Raw genomic sequence first — 23,837 nt, forward strand, 5'->3', positions numbered from 1 at the left:
TAGATATTTTCCTTTTTTAAAAAAAAAAATGCTGTGAGTAGAAAGTAGTTTCCATGAAGATAGGATAGAGTAAGAAATATATTGTTTGAAGTTTTTTTTCCAATTGATTAGTTGTCAAAGTTTCCCAAAAGGAGACAAGTCAGCTTTTTAAAATGGATTTCAGGGCTGAGAATATGAGGGTGTAATGTGGGAATTGTGCCAGTAGGTGGTACTGTTTCATGTAGCAATTGAGGTCTTTTGGGTTTGGGCTGTGTAAATGGAGTTCACAATATTAATCTCAAAATGAATTAGATTAGTTTTTGAACGATTGATAGGATTTTTTTTTTTAGCATCAGACAAGCAACAGGGGGGAAAAAACCACCCACCTTCCATAAGCAAAAACGTCAGAGGGAGACACAGTCTTTGCAATTCATAAAACTGCAGCCAATAGTATGGGGAAGAAGAAACACACAAAAACGATGGCTAATTAATTCCAGGTTGATTATATACCCTGGTGTGACCTGGATAATTCTGGATGGGCACGTATGCTAGGAAGAAATTGGATATAATGGATAGTTTTTGCTACAGGATCAAGAGTTGCTTGAATATATAGCTTTAAGATGAACTGGGGAAGTGTTGGACTTAGCTTTGTGAATTACCACGTATGAAATACAATCATGCTTGCAAATTACTACATTTCAAAACAACTCACAAAGTAAGTCTTAATAATCTGATACATTTAACGTGACGAACTGTTGAGCCGTCTTAATATTTCATTTGAATTTAGTAAACACCTATTGGGGGTCTGCTACGTACCAGGCAGCCTGCCAAGCACTGGGAATCCACGGATGAATAAAACAGAGCCCTGCCTTTCATGTTAGCCTTTAGCCCAGCTGTTTGCAGGCCTCATGAAGACCCTGCTACTTCTCCATCACAGCACCACAGGTGTGGGACGAGGAGGGGAGTCGATATCCCCTAAACCCGTGCTGCTCTGTGTAACAAGGTCCCTGCTTACTTCAGACCTGTCTAGTTTAGAGACTACAGAGGTGTGAGAATTGCTCACCCTCTGATTATGCCCCCTGTACTACCACCCTTCAACACAGAGAAAGAACTGTGGTCATTTTACTTATCTATTTATACATTTTATTTTTTTATTAGTTTCAGGTGTACAAAACAACATAATGCTTAAACATTTACACCCCTCACAAAGTGATAACCACCCCCCCAATCTACTACCCCTCTGACATCATATAAAGCTGTTACAATTCTATTGACTCTATTCCCTATGCTGTACTTTACATCTCATGACCATATATTATAGTTGACATTCAATATTATTCTACATCAGCTTCAGTTTTAGATGTTTATTAAAATCTGGTAATAGATTTAAAAAATATTATTCCTCACCATACCTGAATTTTATATTCATATCACTTTCCAGGATGACTGCAGAAGTTTCAAAGACACAGTGAAATGGCCAAAGTCATATTCTAGGAGAAGGCTCTAAAAATGACACCTCTGGTGCCAAGACACTAACAATATAGTCTAGTCCCCAGATTTACCCTTGCCTCATTATCCAGAAATATTCAAGAAGGGGAATTTGCTCCATGCAGCAGCAGAAAGATGCCCAATTACTTCCTACAAGAGTCAAAGCTTTTAGAAGAAATGAGCAGCAAATATTTTGAAGTGGGTTATGGAGCAAGGACATCTTTGGTCCTGGTTTGGGTCCCAGCTGAACTACCTATCAGCTCTGTGATGTGAGGCAATTTATTCAACTACCCTAAGCCTTGGTTTTCTCACTTAAAAACAGGAATTATAATTCCTAGCTCATAAGGTTGTTGTAATGCTTGAAATACAATAACATATGGGAAAGCACCTGTAATAATTCCTGGCATATTAGGCATCCTAGAAGATGTTATAATTGTCCTTTCCCTTTTTGGTGGAGATATTGGTAGTCAGTCATACAGCCACTAGACCACATATAAGAATGTTTAGTATCAAAATTATATCGTTAACACTAACCCCTCATCTCATCTTTGCTTGCCATTAATGCTCCTCATTTTGATAGCAATGTCATAGGCACGGTAAAGTCCATGAACAGATGATCTCAAGGCCTAATTCTGGAAGCATTCATAGGCAAATCCAGAGTAGAAAGAGGCCATTTCTATTTCTCAATGTTTCTTTATAACCGGTGCACCTAGAAAGCTGGCTTTTTAAAAGAAACTGATTAAATGATGGATTATGTTGGCGCATTCCAGGGCTTTCTCCTCTTTTCCTGTGTGATTCTCAGCCTGCTGGCTTAAGTGAAGTGAGGAACAGTTTCTCTTCACATGCCATGGACAATATGGGAACATGACTGCTTTTGTTGCTGATGAAAATATTATGGCCTCGGTTCTCTGTAATCAATTTACTGCTTTATGGACCCAAAGTCCTCCAGAGAATTTAATAAATTCACATAATGTTTCTAAGTGCTGCATTGTGCATTTGGAGCACTGATTTAGCTGACAAATGTGAAAAATTCGTGTCGCTAGACAACTCCCTAGCGATTAGACATGTGTAGAAGCTAAAGAGAGCACGTTGCTCCAAGAAGGTCAGCATTAACATACAGCAGAGATCCTTCTCTCCTGATTGGCTTTGCATCCCTCCGGCTCTGATAGATAATACCATCGGCCCAAAGAGTTGGGAGGTTTTACCCACTTCCAGTGGGGCTGCACTTTGCTTCTGTAACAACTTTTCGCTTCAGATCTGGGCAGAGCAAGGAATAACAGAAATGAAAGTTATGGTGGAGTGTGAGATTAGGATGGCACCCACTTGGTTTATATAATAAAATGGTCTCTGAATTATAAACATTTGACCTGAGGATGTCAGAGCTTTCTAAGGGAGCCTTGTATGGTCTAGTATCCCAGGTCACTTGTTTAAAACAGGTTCCATTTAAGTTGTATGGAATCTATCTGCACAGTTCTTTCTTCCATTTCAATTCCTTTCAAACTTAAACAAATTTACCAAAAATAATAAATATTAAACCATTTTTATCATTCAAAATAATCCATCTTTACTAATGTACATATAAGCATTCTGCATAGTTATAATCAATCACTTTGTTTTAAAATACCATTTTATATTCCATTTTTCCTCTTTAATGTTATTTCATACAAACAATAATGTTATTTTATATCCATCAAGATGGGCCACAGAGTTGTGGTTTCAGATAGTTTTTAGTATTGAATTTCTGAAGCTTATCTTTAAATTAAAGTGGACAGGTGCACTGTTGCTTCAAAGATCACTATTGTTCAGAATTCTTCAGGTTTTACTGTTGATTTTAGCTTGAATTTTGATTTTCAGCTCAAGCTAAGATTTAGGATTTAGCCAGAGTTCTGAAAATTAGAGGAACTCAGCAGTGAGCCTGGATATTTTGTAATCACTAGTGTGGAAGACAAGCCAACACTTGTCCCACCTCCCCACTCCAGTGACATGTGGCCCAGCCTTCACCTCTACTGCAGCAGGCTATGAGTACTGAATGGTGCTTGACTCTCTCCTGATGGACATATAAGATTCGGGACTACTTCTGTGGCTCTGGATCTGGGTGGTACAGACACCCAGACAGTTCATTGATTAAAAGGGAATATCGCTTCATGTTTTTTGAATTCTGTAAGCAATATCATTTGACAAATAAACTTTCCATTACTCTCAAAGCAGCTGAAAAGTTAGGGAACCACAATGTAGTCAAGTATTGACAACTAGAGATCCGATTGGAATAAATAATCCTAATCAATGAATCTGGGATTCATAATTATGGTTCCAAGTGGATTTGGTATTTACTCGATATATGAATTTTGTTATGTGGTATCTGGGGTCATGGTTACTAGCAATGGGGCAGGAAGCTGGATAAGTCGTAATTATTTCCTTTGAAGGGTATTTTTACACTTCTCACTGAGCTTCCCTTCAACTGTCCTTACTTATCTGATGTAGAGTCTGAGGTATAGAGAAGATAAATGACTCAGATAAGCTCCCCAAACTGGTTAGTGTCTGAGATAGGATAAGACCCCAGGTTCTGTATTTCTCATACACACTTTTCCCATTATACTGGTGGTTCCCAACCTTTTGAATATAAGGACTCTGTTTTTGTATTTAAAAGTTTAAGAATCCTTATATGATGGTAGCTATATATTTTCCCCCAATTTTTAAATATACATAACATAAAATGTACAATCTTAACCATTTTAAGTGTACAGTTCAGTGATATTAAATACATTTACAATGTTGTGCAGCCAATACCATCATCCATCTCCACAACTCTTTTCATCTTGTAAAACTGAAACTCTATAACTCACTAAGCAATAACTCCTTATTCCTCCTCCCCCTAACCTCTGGCAACCACCGTTCTATTTTTTGTCTCTATAATTTGACTACTCTAAGCATCTCATGTAAGTGGCATCATACAGTATTTATATTTTTGTGATTGGCACATTTCACTTAGCATAATGTCTTCGTGGTTCATCCGTGTTGTAGCATGTGTCAGAATTTCCTTCCTTTTTAAGACAGAATAGTCAATAATATTACATTGTGTGTATATACCACATTTTGCTTATTCCTTTATCTGTTGATGGACACTTGGGTTGCTTTTGATAACTGTATTTTTTTGTATCCACTAATTAGGAAAGTTCAAAATAAAGTCATAGATCCTTTGTAGTGACTCTGTAGCCCCTCGGGGTACACAGATTGGAAAATCATTGTGTAAGAGATTTTGATTTTTAAAGACATTTTAATGAACTCTGACCTGGTTGGCAGCACAATGCAATGATAGTATAAACAGGACTAATTGTGAAGCTCCCTACACCCCAGAACTTAACAGTGAATGAGGAGAAATGGAGAGGTTGGGGGTTTAGTGAAGACCCTTTTGAGAGGAGGGGACTTGCTAATGAACATACTTTCTAGGGGGTCCAATTTTCCGAATCAGAAATGGCACAATATGTCAAATCTAACTGCATTATATTCCCACCACCCATCCTGAAATGGTAGAACTGAAATGCCTGTACCAGGCAGACAAGATTCTATATTGTCACTCAAATGATAAAACAATGAGACCAACCTGCTGTGAAGTTGGGATTTTATTTTTGCCACTATTTTGTTGCTGTCATTCCTGGTGGATATGCCTCCATACTTGTCAGGTTGAATTAGCTGCAAATTGGAATACATAAAATGCACACTTTCATATGTATACACTTTTTTCATTTTCTAAAATGAACATCATAAAAAAGACAGAAATGTGACCTCAAAACGCAGGATACAGACTCAAAATATTGTACAGCAGCTTCATCTTTTTATTAGATTTTCTGTATTTTTTTCCCTCTAGTTGCTGGATAAAATCCATACAAATGAAATACTGGCTCACTCAGTAAATAATAATGAAAAGGTAAATTCATTTTACAGAGAAGCCAGTACATGTAAGACATCATCTTGAATGACTGTGATTTTCTTGAACTGATCACCAGGCTATTATAGTCTCTCAAAAATAATATCTGGCTTTTAGGCTCTCCAATTGTGCCTGCGACCTCTCCTTAACCCTTTGGCTCTTAAGAAAAATTGATTTTTTTTTAAACATGTGCACAGTATGCTGCTAAAATCACACATTACATTGGTGTTTTGAGAGATGACAGTACATATTGAGGGTCTGGCTTCTTTCTGCCATCATTTCACCCCTCCCATTGTATTTTTCAATATTTATGATGTAACTAGGAGGTTCTTTAAAAACGGAAACAGAAAAGAAATGTCTTTGAGCTAAAATTTTGTTTTCTTTTTATCTTGTAGCTAATTATGTTTCTACACCTGTCATGTTAGATTCCATTTTATGTTTTTTGGAAAAGTCCAAATGTGTATGCATGATAATTTTGTTTTTTTCCCTTGGAGTATTGTCTCAGACGTGGCAGGGGAGGAGGACTGACTTTTAAATAGATGTACATATGCCAGACAGAATGATAGGATGACTAACTGTCCATATTTATCCCAAACTGAGGGAGTTAGTTGCCAGGACATGCAACTTTCAGTGCCTGAACGAGGAAGGTCTCAGCAAACCAGGATGACTTGGTCACTCTAGAGGAGGGGTTTTCTCTGGACTTTGTTTCTGTATGAAAGAACCATAAAATTCAACTCAACAATTGTTTTTTGGCACTTCCTATGTGAAAAAGGGCCTCCCGAGACAGAAGATTAACAAAACAAATCTGCTGTCAATGAGCTTTCTATTGGGTAGCTGGTGAGTCAAGTCTCCAGAGAGCTGCAAACTGAGTGCTGAAGGAGACTTATACAGGCCACAAAATACAAGGAAGGAATAGTCATTTATTTCCAAATGGGAGTGATCTGTGCCCAGGCATTCCTTTTCTAATTAAAAGCAAAACACCTGTAGTTGTTCAGCAATACCATGCAAATAACTCAGTGTTTACTGTGTAACTAAGAAGATAAAAATAGGCAAATAAACCCTTGAGTTAGAGAGTTTGCCCTCAATTTAAGATGAGTCTTGGCTTTATTGAAAGCTTTATTGGGCTTTACTGAAAACTATTTGTGGAGACAAAGCCCCAAAAAACAGTTTCCAGGCTCTCGGCCTCACATAGAAAGGTGCTGGCTCAGGTAGTAAATGGCCATCAACTGTGATCAGATGGCCAGCAGCTGTGGCTAGTTGGCCGTCAGCTGTAATCCGTAAGCCATTGGCCACTAATATAACTGCTGTGGCTACGCTAGCAGGAAAGATTGGGGGCTAGCAAGAGCGAATTGCAGAGAGGCGGTTGCCACCAGTGAGAATATAGTGATATGATTCCCCTACCTATGGCTCCGTGGGTGTTCCTTTTTGGCCTCACCATGCCCTGCGTTCTTATGTGGGGAGTGGGACCAGAGACCCCGCCGGCCACCCTGCACGACAAATGGCGCAGCGAGCAGGGTCCCCTGCACGACACTATTGTTATGCTTGTAGCATCTGAGCAGTGTGTCCAGGCTGAAGTGGTTTTGAATACAAGGGAAGGGAACTGTGAACTTGGCCAGATAGGCTTCCTTCCTTCAAGAAGCCAGGCTGGTAGGGGGAGGGTCTTCAAACAGGAGGCCTTGGGAATGTAGTGCCCTGGTGGAGTCTTAGGACAGGCAGGTCATGGCACAGATTATGGCGACCAGTAATAGGGAGACAGCTGACTGAGTGCAGGCTGTCTATCCTGGTTTTTGTCATGAAGGTGTGAAAAGCGACCGGTGGCCAATGAGTTAATGGTTAAGGGCAGAGTCAGTCCTTTCTTTACTGGAATCTCTTTCCCACTACTTTCTAGCTGTGTTAGCTGGGACAATCTGCTTAATCCCTGCAACCTTCATTTTCTTATCTGTAAACTGGGGCATAACTCCTTCACTCTAGTTTAGTCATTAGGATGAAATGAGATAATGTAAACAATTTAGTATGATTCCTGGTACATAGTTAGTACTCAATAAACAGTAGCTGAGTATTATCACTATTAATAATAGGGTAGCAATTTCATTCATTTATTATAATAAATTAACACATGGTAGTTCTTCCTCTTGTCAGTTTTATTTCTTCCTGAACTAAAACTATCCATTTATTGTATATATACTATAATTATGAGAACCCTTTTCTAGCTGATACACTTATTTAAAGCATAAAGTGTCCATTTGATAAATTCATTAGAATTAAAATGTGACTAATGTTAAAAAAAAATGCTGATGGAAGATTTCTTCAAAATAAGTTTGTTCCTGGGAGAGAGTCTGGGTTTCCTGGCATATAGTTTACCCTTTCCTCCATGTGCCATCTGCTCCCGTCATCTGAGAACAAGGATGGAGAATAGAAGGGACTGCTCATTCCAGTGGTGACACCATGGATAACTGTCAACACAGCATAAAAATGACTGACAACGAGAGCAGCTGAAACATAAACCAAGCTTGTCCACACAAAGCCACGTCACCCAATTTGTTTTGCTTTTCTTCTCTCCATGTGGCAGTTCCGCTGACTTTCTGCATGAAGGAAAGTCATCCTGGTGTTGAGGATTAATCCTCCTCTAGTCCTCTGGCAGAGTTGAGAACGGTAAGCAGACACAAGTAAGGTCAGGTGTGTGCTCAACAAGCAGAGATACACATTTGAAATACCTGCCTTGGGCTGTGAAGAAAATTTATGTCATGCCCTCCTTATTGGAAAGCTGGAAACTGTATAGACCAGATAGTAAATGGGCTGAATTCATCCTCACGTGGGTGCATTCTGCTGCTGAGATGATTCTTTTGGTTTCAGAAAGAAGTAGAAACTGTTCAGTCTTTTAAAAATTACAGCTTTAAACTGGGCTGAATATGACTATTCTCTGCTTAGAAGGCAAATATTTATTTATGCTCACCTCCTACCAGGAAACATTAAGCAGTTAATGGTAAATCCTGTGGCCTGGGTAAACCAATGAGCTTCAGCTGTGTTGGTAATTGGGGTTCAGCAGGCCTGACACAGGTTTATCTGCGTAAAGTGTGAGGAGACTCATGGGAGACGACTCACCCTAAGTGAGGTAGGAACCAAGTTTCATGAGCCCAATCCCTTAATAAGCCTGGAATAAGGTTTTGCAAAGAACATTACTTGAGCACGTTCTGTCTTTGGCTCTGCGTTTGAGGGGGGAAAAAGCAAAAGCAAGGAGGAAGAATACAGCGAGGTCATGATACCAAAATTACCGTATCAGCTTTGTAAGCAGACTGCTCTGGAAGTTCTTCAATGATAAGACCACACTACTGATGGGGAAGGACAGGAGCTGGGGAGGTGCCTGATGTGTTGAGTAGAAGTTGGTACCCGTGAAGAGTTGTTTTAACATGGAGCAAACTTGGAGTTTATGTCTACAGATTGGATGTTGCAGGTGGGATTCCTGGGAAGTGGACTCTAAATCAGAGGTGAGCATGCAGGGAACTTATTAGGGCATGCTCTTGGGCTTACCACATGCTGGGGAGAAGGAGAAGCTGGGCTGCGAAGTGGCCGACTCTATGGGGAGCTCTGCAACAGGAACAGACCTTTGGAGTTTTCCCCAGTCGGGGCTTGGAGGCTGCATTTTCATGTCCCTGCATCAGTGTGTCATTGAAGGCATGATGAACTAGGAAGAAGGTAAGTCTTTGGCTGAGGTGGTTGTCTTCATTCCGGTGAGGGCAATTTCCAGGGCCTGAAAGCTGAGGGTTGTTGGAGGGCAGCACACGTAACAGTTGGGGAACTAAACCCTTCAGCTTAAAGTCAGGATTTGGGGGGCACAGTACAGTCTATTACAAAAGGACTTAGTTTCTGAGAGGCCAGTGGAGTGTACTGAAGTACTTCTGATTTGGGGAGACCGAATTCAGTGTGGACTATCAGAATAAATCATAGTAGCCCTCGGATTTGGGAGTCAGAAACTGACTTGTCTTTAAATTAAGCTTTGCACCAAGTCAATTTAAAATAAATGTGCTCCAATCTGTTCCTGTGGCCTTCCTTCTCTGAGAAGAGCATACCCTGAGATTTTTCTCATACTCTAGTAAGTACTCTGTATACTTTTCACGTGTGGTACTACAGTAATAATGGCAGTAATAATAATAACCATAACTAACACATATTGTTGTGCACCAGCACTTTTTTGTTGGCTTTTTTTTTTCTTTTTTTTTTTTTTTGTGATGAGGTGGAGGGAGAAGAAGCATGCTGCTGAAAATGTTAATACACAGAAGAGCACAGAGTAGAACACAACAGAAAGGCTGGTCTCCTCCAGTGAAGAAGTTCTCTACCCCTGAGACCCATCCCATGCTCAGGGGCCTCCAGTCTGACGGTCACAAGCTTTGCTTTGGGAAACAGAGCCACCCTCCTCTGCCCCTGCTCACTCTCCAACTCAAAGTTTGATTTTGAATTAGGTGGGCTGTGGACTTCGTGAATTCGGTGAATCCCGAGGACTGAAGAGTGCCTTCAGGATGGTGTCAGGGTGTGGGGATAGAGCTAGGAGTGCGGTTTCCAGGCTCTCGGCCTCACGTGGGGAAGTGCTGGCTCAGGTAGTAATGGCCATCAGCTGTGGCTAGTTGGCCATCAATTGTAACCAGTGAGCCATTGGCCACTAATACAACTGCCGTGGCTATGCTAGCAGCAAAATGGGGGCTAGCAAGAAGATGGTGGCTGAGCTAACAAGAGCGGATTGCAATTAGCACGGTGGATTGCAGATAGCAAGTGAGGTTGGTTAGCAGAGAGAAGTGGACGGCAGGTTGCTGATAGTGTGGCTCCTGCTTCCTGTGTCTCCAATCCAGCCGCCAGCGAGAATATAGTGGTATGACTCCCCTATCTATGGCTCCGTGGGTGTTCCTTTTTTGGTCTCACCCTGTCCTGCGTTCTTATGTGGGGAGCGGGACCAGAAACCTCGCATGCCACTTGGCATGACACATGGCGCAGAGAGCAGGGTATGGTGCCTGCCAAAGCTCTCCGAAGGGCTTTGTGCCTATGAACACTCAGTCTCAGGAAAACCAGGAAGAGCAGCTGCCAGAGAGCTGGACCCCTGTGGAAGGGTGGGAAGATGTGGGCGGTTCCCCAAGCAGAACACGCTGGAGAAAGCGAAGGTCATTGCAGCCCTGTGGGCTGGGATGGTCTTGCTGAGGCACGCCGGATGCAGGACTTGTAGTCCCAGGAGGAAATGCTTGCTGAGTCCTCCATGGACTGTTTGCTTGGGAAAGTACCACCATGTAGTGGAACTGGCAGACGTTTGCTTTTGTGTCTTGACCAGCCGCCATCAAGAATATGTAAGCACCTTGACTGTGAGACGCTGTTGTTCCAGCAGGGTACTCTGAGAGACCCAGAGAGAGTGGCAGTGCCCTGAGAACCCTGGCTGAGCCCAGAGAGAGTGGCAGTGCCCTGAGAGGCCCTGATTGTGCCTGGGGAGACTGGTGGTACCCTAAGAAGCCCAGGAAGTCTGGCTGTGCTCAGAAGGACTGGTGGTGCCCTGAGAAACCTGGCTGTGTCCAGAGAGCCTGGCTGTGTCCAGGATATTGCATTTACCTCCAGGCTCCCCACACAGGGCCCCTCGTGGAAGACGCTTGTCATGTAGATTGTGAGGTGAGACCCTGTAGGGGTCGAGTGTGGGGACAGAGCCAGGAGTGCAGTTTCCAGGCTCTTGGCCTCACGTGTAAAGTTGCTGGCTCAGGTAGTAAATGGCCATCAACTGTGATTGGATGGCCATCAGCTGTGGCTAGTTGGTGGGCAGCTGTAACCAATGAGCCACTGGCCACTAATATAACTGCTGTGGTTACGCTAGCAGCAAAATGGGGGCTAGCAAGAAGAGGGTGGCTGAGCTAGCAAGAGTGGATTGCAATTAGCACGGCAGATTGCAGATAGCAAGTGAGGTTGGTTGGCAGAGAGAAGTAGATGGCAGATTGCGGATTATGTGGCTCCTGCTTCCTGTGTCTCCAATCCAGCCGCCAGGGAGAATATAGTGGTATGACTCCCCCTTCTATAGCTCCATGGGTATTCCTTTCTGCCCTCACCATGTCAAGCGTTCTTATGTGGGGAGTGGGACCAGAGACCCCACATGCTACCTGGCATGACGCAGGGTCTACTTCGGCAGGGGGTTGGATGAGGTGACAGGCAGCTTACTTTCCTTTTTACTGAGGGGCTATCACTTACCTGTAGCAGGATGGGCTGGTCTGAGGTGATAACATTCTCATTCATGTGAAGGTTGCACTTCATTGGGTGCCTGTGCAGAGCCTGGTTGTTACATCTCATATACATCTGGTAATGGCATTGTTCTACTTCACAAAGACCACCTCTGAGGATGGGCCTGCTGAGACCACTTCAGTGCTCCACACATACAGAAAAGCTCAGCAGTATCCTCCTTGGTGTCTCAAGGGTGCAGGTTATTCGTGGTCATCTTGGTAACTTCCAAAGGGCTGAAGACAGGCTCAGCAGACAGCAGCTCTTTGGGGGGCTACTCCTTGTTCACTAATGTCCAGGACATATTGATCTAGGCTTTTGTTCAAACGGGAGAGAGGAGAGCAGGAACTGTGTATCCGTCATTTTGAACCACTTTGGTGAGAGGGAGGGCCTTGGATGTGGGGAAGTTGGGATTGCTCAGCCTCTATGAGTGAGGGAGAAAGCTGCTCGAGGCTGCAAATTTCATGTTTACTGGGAATGGGAGCTACAAAGTCATCGTTTTCATCCAGGTCTTATAAATTCTGTTTGGCCTGGTGGTCATTGATAACATTGATCCTCATCCCAGCAGTAGGAGCATGAAGTGGTGCCATGGCCTTTTTCTGTGGAAACTGGATGGTTTTAGCAAGCTTCAGAGTGGGGTCATTGTCCCAATTGGGGTGCAGGGTTCATGAAGGCAGTAGGGGAATGCTGCTTCAAACAGAGCTTTATCCAGGCTTCGGCCACCTGGAGGGGCCACCTGGAGGGGCACCATGCTCTGAGGCTTTCGGGAGTTCAGCTTCTCTCTGGCATCTTGCGCTTTCCCTTTGATATGGAACTGGGCATCTTTCTGCAAAAGCTTTCTCCAGGCATCCTGGACTCCCAGGTAGAGCCAGGCATCCGAAAGCCCAGTCTTCTGCTGAGCATCAAACCTCTGCTGGAAGGTGTCTGTGCATACTGGCTGGCTGAGAAGTCTCTGCTGGATCCCATCATGAGATCAGATACCTCCAACTCCAGGTCTGGCATTGGGCCACCCCTTTGCTGCAGCCCTGCTCTTCCACTTCCGGGTGAACTTATCCAGGGAGATGTCTACCACCTGGCACCACCAAGCGAGCCAGGAGCAATTGACTCCTTCAGATTTTGAGCCCACCCCTTCTGTCTCTATGGAGAGACTAGCTGCTTCTGGAGTTTGCCAGCACTCTTCTATGAACTCTATTTACAATTAATCCTTATAATAACCCCCACGAGGTAGGTAGTTTTATTATGTTCACTTTAAGGATGAGGAAATTGAGGCTCAGAGAGTTTAAATAACTTGCCCAAGGTTACATAGCTAATAAGAGGCAGTGCTGGGGTGTTAACTCAAGCACGAAAAGCAAAAATAAAAAGGTCAGAACCAAAGCAAGGTGTTACTTAAAAGAGATGGATCCTGATGCCTTGAGAACTGGTCATGTCAGGTTTCCCAGGCAATGGCAGTGGGCAGGACTGGCCATCTTCTGTTTAAAGAAGTGAGTGTGCTATAAAACTGTGTTCAACCTATTCTCAGTTATTGTATCTCTGTGTTACCCCACGGAAGGCGTGGCCCCCTGAGAAGTATGACCTCCTTTGAGGTGCTCAGAAAAGATTTACTAAATGATGGATTGAAAGAATATGCTGGAAGGATGATTGTATTTATTGTTAAACAGTTAAAACCCCAGGCAATTTACTTTCTCTGTGCCTGTTTTTTCATCTATAGAAAGGAAATGATGTTTCAGGGGTGATGTGGGGTTTGGAAATTATTGTTGATCTAGCACAGGGGTGTCAAAACTTTTTTCAACGTTTTTCACCAAGGACCATATGCGGTAAAATACCAAACAGCCGGGCCACTCACTCGAGGTGAAGTACGTATTGCCTCACCTGGTTTATTTAAGTAAACAAAATATATTTTTGGAATTTGCTGTGGGCCAATTAACGATGGATTGCGGATTGCAGTTGGCCCGCAGGCCGCAGTTTTGACACCCCTGAATATAATCTTCCACAACATAAGCTCTCAACAAGTAGGAGTTATAATTATTAATTATTATTATTGTTTTGCTTCACATGCTGAAAGGTGGTGGTTGACTTAGAAATTGCAAAGAACAACTAAATGCATCATTCTCTCAAGTCAGCTTTGGAAGGCTTGAGTACATTATCTTAAGAGTTCCGTCTTAAACCTAACTATGGAATGAATCCTAGATTTTGATGTTTCTCAGGTGCAGTTTTCCAACAAAATAATTTTTAATGAAGCAAAAATGGAGATTCTTGAATCCAACCTGCCCCACCAAGTCCCCTTATGTTTTCAAGGCACATCTTGTTTTTATGACCCTTGCATTTAATAGATCTACTTCAAGGAGCTTACCATGACCCAGGAAATGGAAGCTGACTAAAAAATGGAGGAGAGAGACAAGGAGACATAAAAGGAATTTTATGTTCTTTTTTAGGAGTCATTAAAGTAGTGTGGGAAAAAAAAAAAGCCCTTAAAATACCACACAAAGTAGTGTTTAGATAAGACTCAGAATGTTTTCTGTAGATGGATGGAAAAAGCAGAAGCTACCGGTTTGATGAGTTACCTCCTGGGTAGAGTTATGGTTCAGGCTCTATCCGTCAGGGCTCGTCTGGATGTAAAAGAAACCACTTCAGCTATTTTAAGCAGAAGGAGATTTAACACAAGTGTGCTTATTGGAAGGATTGGAGGAGCAGGCCCTGGCTGGCCCTCCAGGGACTACTACAAAAAGGACAACACAAATCACCTGGCGAAAAAACTGACTTCTTCACAATCAGGAATTTGGGAATCAGGAGGCCACTGTTAGCTCCAGGGTCACATTCCCTTAGCTGTGAGTCTGGGATCAGGAAACCACTGCCTCTACTGTTGGTTGAGAAACATACCATCTTGGCCCAAATCTAGAAATCAGGAAGCTGGCTCCAGCGTAGACTCTGGAGCTATGATCTTCCTGCTACCTCTACACCAGCAAAACAGACGTCTCTCTCCCTGTTGAACTCAGGTTTAAATTTGAGTCTTGCCTAAGTGCATCTGCATAGGAGTCAGGGAACTGTTGTTTTTATCTTTCCGGCTTCTGCAGTATGGGAAGGCATGGTAGACAGGTTGGATTGTATGCTGAACAAACCCATCTATTTCCACTGCAGTGGTTTACACAGTGGAAAACAGGGAAGGCTTCAGTTTTTTTCTTCTCTGTTAAGTTTGCCTTTTTTTTTTTTAATTAATTAAATTTATTATTATTTTTTTTTTTAAAGAAGATTTTTATTGGGGAAAGGGAACAGGACTTTATTGGGGAACAGTGTGTACTTCCATGTCTTTTTTCCAAGTCAAGTTGTTGTCCTTTCAGTCTTAGTTGTGGAGGGCGCAGCTCAGCTTCAGGTCCAGTTGCCGTTTCTAATTGCAGGGGGCACAGCCCACCATCCCTTGCAGGACTCGAGGAATTGAACTGGCAACCCTGTGGTTGAGAGCCCGTGCTCCAACCAACAGTCATCTGGGAGCTCAGCAGCAGCTCAGCTCAAGGTGCGGTGTTCAATCTTAGTTGCAGGGGGCGCTGCCCACCATCCCTTGCGGGACTCGAGGAATTGAACCGGCAACCTGTGGTTGAGAGCCCACTGGCCCATGTGGGAATCGAACTGGCAGCCTTCGGAGTTAGGAGCATGGAGCTCTAACTGCCTGAGCCACCAGCCTGGCCCTTAAGTTTGCTTTTGTATGTTTATGGAAAGAATGGCATGAGAGTGTAAACATAACCACACATTCACCTTATCTTCCTCTAACTTCAATGAACCTGAATACAGAAACTGAATTATTTGGAGTCTAACACTTTGCCAGCACCAGTTACACTTAGAGAGAAAAGGTAATTTAACTTAAATATTGGGGTGTCATTGGAAAATGTAATCACTGCCCCTTAGAACTATTTAAAAAACTTATACCCATTAAAATCTCATTAAGAAATAAATAACTCAAATTCTCACACACAGTGCGGGGACAGAGCCAGGAGTTCAGTTTTTAGGCTTTTGGCCTCACGTGGGGAGGTGATGGCTCAGGTAATAAATGGCCATCTGTGATTGGATGGCCATCAGCTGTGGCTAGTTGGTCATCAGCTGTAACCAGTGAGCCATTGGCTACTAATATAACTGCTGTGGCTATGCTAGCAGAAAATGGGGACCAGCAAGAAGATGCTGGCTGAGCTTCCAAGAGCGGATTGCAATTAGCAAGTCAGGTTGGTTGGCAGAGAGAAGTTGACAGCAGGTTGCGGATAGTGTGGCTCCGATTTCCTGTGTCTCTAACCCAGCAGCCAGCGAGACTATAGTGGTATGACTCCCCTACCTATGGCTCCGTGGGTGTTCCTTTTGGCCTCACCATGTCCTGCATTCTTATGTGGGGAGCGGGACCAGAGACCTCACATGCCACGTGCCATGACACACAGACAAGCATATTTAGTAATGATGAATTTAATGCAGCTATTTATTTTGTAATGCACTTGGAAGACCATCTCTTCTTCAACAGCCATCATCAGAAAAGTGTCCAAATTGTTTCTCTTTAGACCCTGTGGCTGCTCTTGCATGCTTGGATCATAATCACCAGTTTTTTTTTTTTTTAATTAAATTTATTGGGGTGACAATTGTTAGTAAATTTACGTAGATTTCAGGTGTACAATTCTGTATTACATCGTCTATAAATCCCATTGTGTGTTCACCACCCAGAGTCAGTTCTCCTTCCATCACCATATGTTTGATCCCCTTTACCCTCATCACCCACCCCCCACCCCCTTACCCTCTGGTAACCACTAAATTATTGTCTGTGTCTATGAGTTTTTCTTTCTCATTTGTTTGTCTTGTTCTTTTTGGTTTATATACCACATATCAGTGAAATCATAGGGTTCTCTGCTTTTTCTGTCTGACTTATTTCACTTAGCATTATACTCTCAAGATCCATCCATGTTGTCACAAATGCTCCTATGTCATTTTCCCTTAACGCGGAATAGTATTCCATTGTGTATATATACCATAACTTCTTTATCCATTCATCTATTGAAGGACATTTTGGTTGTTTCCATGTCTTGGCCACCGTAAACAAAGCTGCCATGAACATTGGAGTACACGTGTCTCTATAGAGGAATGCTTTCAGATTTTTTGGGTAGATACCCAGGAGAGCGATTGCTGGGTCATATGGTAATTCTATTCGTAATTTCTTGAGAAACCTCCACACTGCCTTCCATAGCGGCTGCACCAGTCTGCATTCCCACCAACAGTGTATGAGGGTTCCTTTTTCTCCACAGCCTCTCCAACACTTGTTACTATTTGTTTTGTTGATGAAAGCCATTCTGACTGGGGTGAGGTGATATCTCATTGTGGTTTTCATTTGCATTTCTCTGATGATTAGCGATGTTGAGCATTTTTTCATATGTCTATTTGCCATTTGTATATCCTCTTTGGAGAAATGTCTCTTCAGGTCCTCTGTCCATTTTTCAATTGGGTTGTTTGTTTTTTTGTTGTTGAGTTTCATGAGTTCCTTGTATATTTTGGATATTAGCCCCTTATCAGAGGCACTGTTTGCAAAAATCTTCTCCCATTTAGTTGGTTGCCTCATTATTTTGTCAATAGTTTCTTTTGCTGTGCAGAAGCTTTTCAGTTTCATATAATCCCATTCGTTTTAGTTTTTACTTCCATTGCCTTTGGAGTCAAATTCATAAAATGCTCTTTGAACCCAAGGTCCATAAGTTTAGTACCTATGTTTTCTTCAATGCAGTTTATTGTGTCAGGTCTTATGCTTAAGTCTTTGATCCATTTTGAATTAATTTTGGTACATGGTGACAGATAGCAGTCCAGTTTCATTCTTTTGCACGTAGCTATCCAATTCTGCCAGCACCATTTATTGAAGAGGCTGTCTTTCCTCCATTGTATGTTTTTAGCTTCTTTGTCAAAAATTATCTGTCCATATTTATGTGGTTTTATTTCTGGGTTCTCAATTCTATTCCATTGGTCTATGTGTCTGTTTTTCCGCCAATACCAAGCTGTTTTGATTATTGTAGCCCTGTAGTACAAGGAAAAATCAGGGAGTGTGATACCTCCAGTATTGTTCTTTTTTTTTAATATTGCTTTGGCTATTCGGGGTCTTTTGTGGTTCCAAACAAATCTGATGATTTTTTGTTCTATTTCTTTAAAAAATGCCATTGGGATTTTAATGGGGATTGCGTTAAATCTGTATATGGCTTTGGGTAATATGGCCATTTTAACTATGTTGATTCTTCCAATCCATGAGCACGGAATGTCTTTCCATTTCTTTGTGTCTTCTTCAATTTCTTTCAAAAGTGTCTTATAGTTTTCAGCATATAAATCCTTCACATCCTTGGTTAAGTTTATTCCTAGGTATTTTATTCTTTTTGCTGCAATTGCAAAAGGAATTGTTTTTTCTATCTCTTTTTCTGAGATTTCATTGTTGGTATATAGGAAAGCAATGGACTTTTGTACGTTGATTTTGTAGCCAGCAACTTTACTGTATTCATTGATTGTTTCTAATAGCTTTCTGGTGGAGTCTTTAGGGTTTTCTATATATAGCATCATGTCATCTGCAAAGAGTGACAATTTAACTTCTTCATTCCCAATTTGGATGCCTTTTATTTCTTTCTCTTGCCTGATAGCTCTGGCGAGGACTTCCAACACTATGTTGAAAAGCAGAGGTGATAGGGGACAACCTTGTCGTGTTCCTGAACGTAGAGCAAAGGGCTTCAGCTTTTCACCATTAATTATGAGATTAGCTGAGGGCTTGTCGTATATGGCCTTTATTATGTTGAGGTATTTTCCTTCTATACCAATTTTAGTAAGTGTTTTAATCATAAATGGATGTTGTATCTTATCAAATGCTTTTTCTGCATCAATTGATAGAATCATATGATTTTTGTCCTTTATTTTGTTTATGTGATGTATCACATTGATGGATTTGCGAATGTTGAACCATCCTTGTGCCCCGGGGATGAACCCCACTTGGTCGTGATGAATAATCTTTTTAATGCATTGTTGTATTCGATTTGCTAGAATTTTGTTTAGGATTTTAGCATCTGTATTCATCAGAGATATAGGTCTGTAGTTTTCTTTTTTTGTGTTGTCCTTACCAGGTTTTGGTATCAGGGTAATGTTGGCCTCATAAAATGAGTTAGGGAGTACTGACTCTTCTTCAATTTTTTGGAAGAGTTTGAGCAGGATTGGTATTAGATCCTCTTTGAAGGTTTGGTAGAATTCACTGGTGAAGCCATCTGGTCCAGGACTTTTGATTTTGGGAAGGTTTTTGATGACTGATTCAATTTCGTTACTGGTGCATAATCACCAGTTTTTTAACAAAGCACCAGAGAACAGTAGTGTTTGATGCCTAAATGACTAATACGACAGCTTGAAATCTGTATGGAATCAGGGACCACGTCTTTCAACCCTCTTGTCATCCCTCCACCCACTGCCATGAATGCTACTTTTCTAGTACCATGGACATAGCATGCAACAAATATGTATTGGACCATTTGTTTTAAAAAAGTTTTTTTTTTAATTCTTCAATTACAGTTGACATTAATATTATATTAATTTGAAATGCTGACAATTTCTTAACTGAATAATGGCATGCATGAATGAGTAATTGCTAAATAGATCACATCTTGACTTTTAATGGTGGTAAAACCACTTGGAAAAAAGTATTTTTGACTTAACAGTTGAGCTTTTTTTTTTTTTTTTTTAAACAATAATGTTTATGAAAACAGTCCATGGAAATCATAGGCAATCTTTTTTCCCCTTAGGCTTTTATTCTAGATCAGACCTGATCTCAAATGAGATCATTTGATATATATTTATATATATATTATATATTATATGTTATATATAACATATATATTATATAATATATAATATATGTATTTGATATTGTGATTATAATTTGGGCTTTTCATTCCCTGGAAGGAACATATTCTCCCAGTAACATCCTTACTCTAGCCTTCTTTTCAGTATTTAGCATGTTTCTCACACTTTCTACCACGTTTCCCTGAAAATAAGACCTAGCCAGACAATCACCTCTAATGCGTCTTTTGGAGCAAAAATTAATATAAGACCTGGTCTTATTTTGCTGTAATGTAAGACCGGGTCTTATATAATATAATACCAGGTCTTATGTTAATTTTTGCTCCAAAAGATGCTTTAGAGCTGATGGTTTGGCTAGGTCTTATTTTCGGGGAAACACGGTAGATTTCATAATTCTACTCAGAATGACTATTTTCTCAGCATTTCTTACCCCTCCTGAACCTTAATCAATGTTGTCCTTTTTGACCTTTCCAGAGAGCAGTGGGCAAAATTTTCCTCTGTAGATAGTCTGCAGGTTATTTCCCCTGGTGAGCATGTAATGAGTGACTCAGGATAGTGTTTCACAACAGAAATTTCCAAGCTGCATTGTCAAAGTCAAATACTTTTCTTTTGTATAGGACTTCTGATAGGAGCAAAGACATGAGTTCCAAGTAATCTGTTCTCATCATGGTGTTTAATTTGTGTCCCTGAAGGAATGTGATAAATTACTAGGTAAAGAGATCAGGGATTATTTATTTCATCATTTAACCATTCTAAAATTATTTTTGAGTATTTGCTCTATGCCAGGAACTGTTTCAGTTGCTGGAAATACAGACAGAGAACAAAACAGACAAAATCCCTGTCTTCACAGAACTTAACCTTCTAGTAAGGCGACATGTTAAACAAATGCACACGTGTATCATAAATATGGTATCAGGTTGTGGACATTATAATGAAGAAAAATTAAGCAGGTCAAAATGAACTTAATGAGGGCTGATGTTTAAGCAGATAGTGATGTGAAGGGAGTGTTCCAGGAAGGGAACAGCATGTGCAAAGCCCTCGTACTCAAATGAGGAGGAAGGTATGTAGTCAGGGGTCAGATGATGGGAGGCCTTGTAGGCCATGATAAAGAGTGTGGATTTTATTTGGGATGTGAAGGAAAGCCAACAGAACACTAAGAGCAAAGGATCAACATGATGTAATTTACATTTTCAAAAGGTTACTCTGCTACTGAATGGAGAATAAACAAAGTGCAGGTGGAATAAGGAACACAGCAGGCCAACAATTGGGGACTATTGTAGTCATTCAGGTGGTTTGGACTCATTAGTCCACTACATTTATTGGCAGTGGAAGTGTTGAGAAGTCGTCACAGAATTGTATTGAATAAAATTTTGGGTTATATTAAGAATAGTAATACTCTAATTTTCTACTCTACTGAGAGGAAATGGGCTCAGGTAACAAGTACAGAAATTTAATTTAAGAGCAGCATAAAGAGTGGCAGGGGCAAATTTTGGATTGGGTAGATGAAGATAATGTGGAAAATCTTTCTCTGGGATATTTTAGAAAAGGGAAGTACTAAAGACTTAAAGGAAGAAAATATTCCAAACCAAATTGACCGTATATTCCTCAGTATTGAAATATTCCCAGCAACACATGATATTTTTTCTTAAGAAAGTTTCTGCTCACCTGGGCTCCTTCCTTTAATCTCCTTTTCATCTAATTACTTAAACATGAGATTATATTTCTTAAAGTTCATCATCAGAACTTTCAAGGGCAGGAGGAAGACCATGTCTAAAAAAGTTGGGGAGACAGAAAAAAATGTAATTGATTTATCAAAGAATCACATAAACTTCTGAAATAGAAAGAACTCTAGGGAAAGCTGAAGCTTCAAGGACAAATACCTGTAGAAAGGTTTATAGAAGTAAGGTCAGAATTACTAAAGCAGGAAATGAGATGCAGCTTTCAAAGTTGAAACAGAACATTCTTTTTTTTACTCTATCAGGAGCAAGAAAAGACTAAAGCAGAGTGTTGTCCTTTAATTAGATAGGAAAGAAAGAGACTCTGTGATGACATCAAAAGGCCACAGGGCATTTAATGTCTTTTAAAAAAACCTTTCTGCACGATCAAATGAATGGGACTCTGGAAGTAGGTAATGCGTACTTTAGGAGAATGAATAGGGAAAAGAAGACTTGCAGGAGGATGATTTAAATAAGTGAGATCTGTATCTAATTATGCAAGCCCTAGTGATTTGCATCCAAGGGTACTAAAAGAAGTATTGTGGACCATAAATTAAATATGAGTCAGCCATTTGTAATGCTATTATTTAAAAAAAAGGAACATGATTGAGAGATATATTAACAGGAGTATGACATGAAAAGGGCAAGAATACACTTGGCATTGATCAACTATTATTTAGAATACAATTACCAATTTTGATCACTGTACTTAAAGAGATGAGCAGGTTCAAGGAAACAAGCACAAAATGATGAATGGAATAAAAAATAAGTGAGAAAGATGGGGTGGGGGTGGGGGGAGTGGGGGTGGGGTGGGGTAAAATGTTAATTTTCCACTCCTACATCATTTTGGTTAAGAATACCAATATTCAGATTTCACTAACTTAGAACACCCAGGCTTTTCATGTTAGGTGATGGTATCTCAGTAGCCATATCTCAGGCTAAAGGAAGTGGGTTGTTTTGTTTACGAAAGAGACAGCTAATGTATAAGAAGGATTCTTGCAAAACCATTCTGGTTACTTGTTCTTCTTATTTTCCAGAGCAGAGCATAAAGGGATTGGTATATATCGGTATTAAGAGACTTAGACCAAAAAAGAATTAAACTAACAGTGATTAAATACCAGAATGAATGGCTCATTCTCACAAATCCTTAGCATAATAATCCAGGGTCCTTAAGTATGTACAGTTGACTCTTCAACAATATGTATGTGGGGGTTAGGGGCATTCCCCCAAGCAGTAGAAAATCTGCATATAATTTTTAACTCCCTGCAAAACTTAACTGCTAATAGCCCACTTTTGACTGAAAGCCTTGCCGATAACATAAACAGTCGATTAACACATAGTTTGTATGTGGTATATTGTATTTTTTACGATTAACTAGAGAAAAGAAAATGTTATTCAGAAAATCGTAAAAGAGGGAAAGTACATTTACAGTACTGTACTGTAATTTTATGTTCTCTGTTTACATGATGGAAAAAAAACCTCTGTGTAAGTGTACCTGCAGGTCAAGGGTCAACTGCACAGTTGGTTCTTCATATCCGTGGATTTCACATCCACAGATTCAACAAACCAAGAAGTGAAAACGATATTTTTATATTCCCAGCTGCGGATTCTCAACAGTGGATTCCCAACTGTTTTCAATCCAAGGTTGGTTGAATCCACGATGTGAAGGACTGACTGTAGTTCAGTTTTCCTGTGTCCTCATAGAACCCTCTTTTCCTTGAGTCAATGGAGGAGCAACGTTGGACAAGAGTCAATGATAAACAGATGCCTATTTCAATGGGAATTCTGGTATGATGTCGAAATTGTTTCTTATTCCTCATAATTACTCTTTAATTGTCTACTTTTTCCATGGATATATCCCCGGAACATCTCCTTCCTAGATCTCCAGAGCTTTTATGTTGATTATCCCTGGCAGCTCAGTACCCTCCTCATAGTTCACTTTGATGTTTTTCCTTGGGCTGTTTGCTCTGTGATGGCTCTTCCCATCTTAGGACTCTCCTTCCTGACACCTCCGTATGAAGTCCCTTTCCTGTCTCATCACCTCGAATTCTTTATTTGGCTTTCCAAATTGACAGTTTGTTAATTCTGATAACTCTCTCATGGGGGTTAATGGTGGTTTTTCAGTGTCTGTTGACAATTGGCACTGTGGGACTAGTGGTATGAGGGAGAATATTTTATGGGCATATAATTGTGGAATCACATAACATTGAATCATGTAGAGTGATATCTTCTTTTCAATTTCTTCTCAAATATTTTTTTTTTTTTTTTTTTTAATTTATTTATTGGGGTGACAATTGTTAATGAAATTACATAATTTCAGGTGTACAATTCCGTATTACATCATCAATAAATCCCATTGTGTGTTCACCACCCAGAGTCAGTTCTCCTTCCATCACCATATATTTGATCCCCCTTACCCTCATCTCCCTCCCCCCACCCCCCTTACCCTCTGGTAACCACTAAACTATGTCTGTGTCTATGAGTTTTTGTTTCTCATTTGTTTGTCTTGTTTTTGGTTTATATACCACATATCAGTGAAATAATAGGGTTCTCTGCTTTTTCTGTCTGACTTATTTCGCTTAGCATTATATTCTCAAGATCCATCCATGTTGTCAGAAATGTTCCTATATCATCTTTCCTTAACGCTGAATAGTATTCCATTGTGTATA

General features: G+C 40.7%; 1 pseudogene across 1 annotated transcript in view; it reads right to left on the reverse strand.

Annotated features, from left to right (window-relative positions):
* Window positions 1-11,464: 11,464 nt before the first annotated feature.
* Window positions 11,465-23,837, reverse strand: part of LOC308499357 (polymerase delta-interacting protein 3-like) — an 87,455-nt pseudogene continuing 75,082 nt past the window's right edge. The window contains exon 2 of the transcript in view: window positions 11,465-12,578. The product of the transcript in view is annotated as a polymerase delta-interacting protein 3-like (transcript). The remainder of the gene's footprint in view (window positions 12,579-23,837) is intronic.

This window comes from Rhinolophus hipposideros (genome assembly GCF_964194185.1).
Source record: "Rhinolophus hipposideros genome assembly, chromosome: 1".
Classification (NCBI taxonomy): Eukaryota; Metazoa; Chordata; class Mammalia; order Chiroptera; family Rhinolophidae; genus Rhinolophus; species Rhinolophus hipposideros.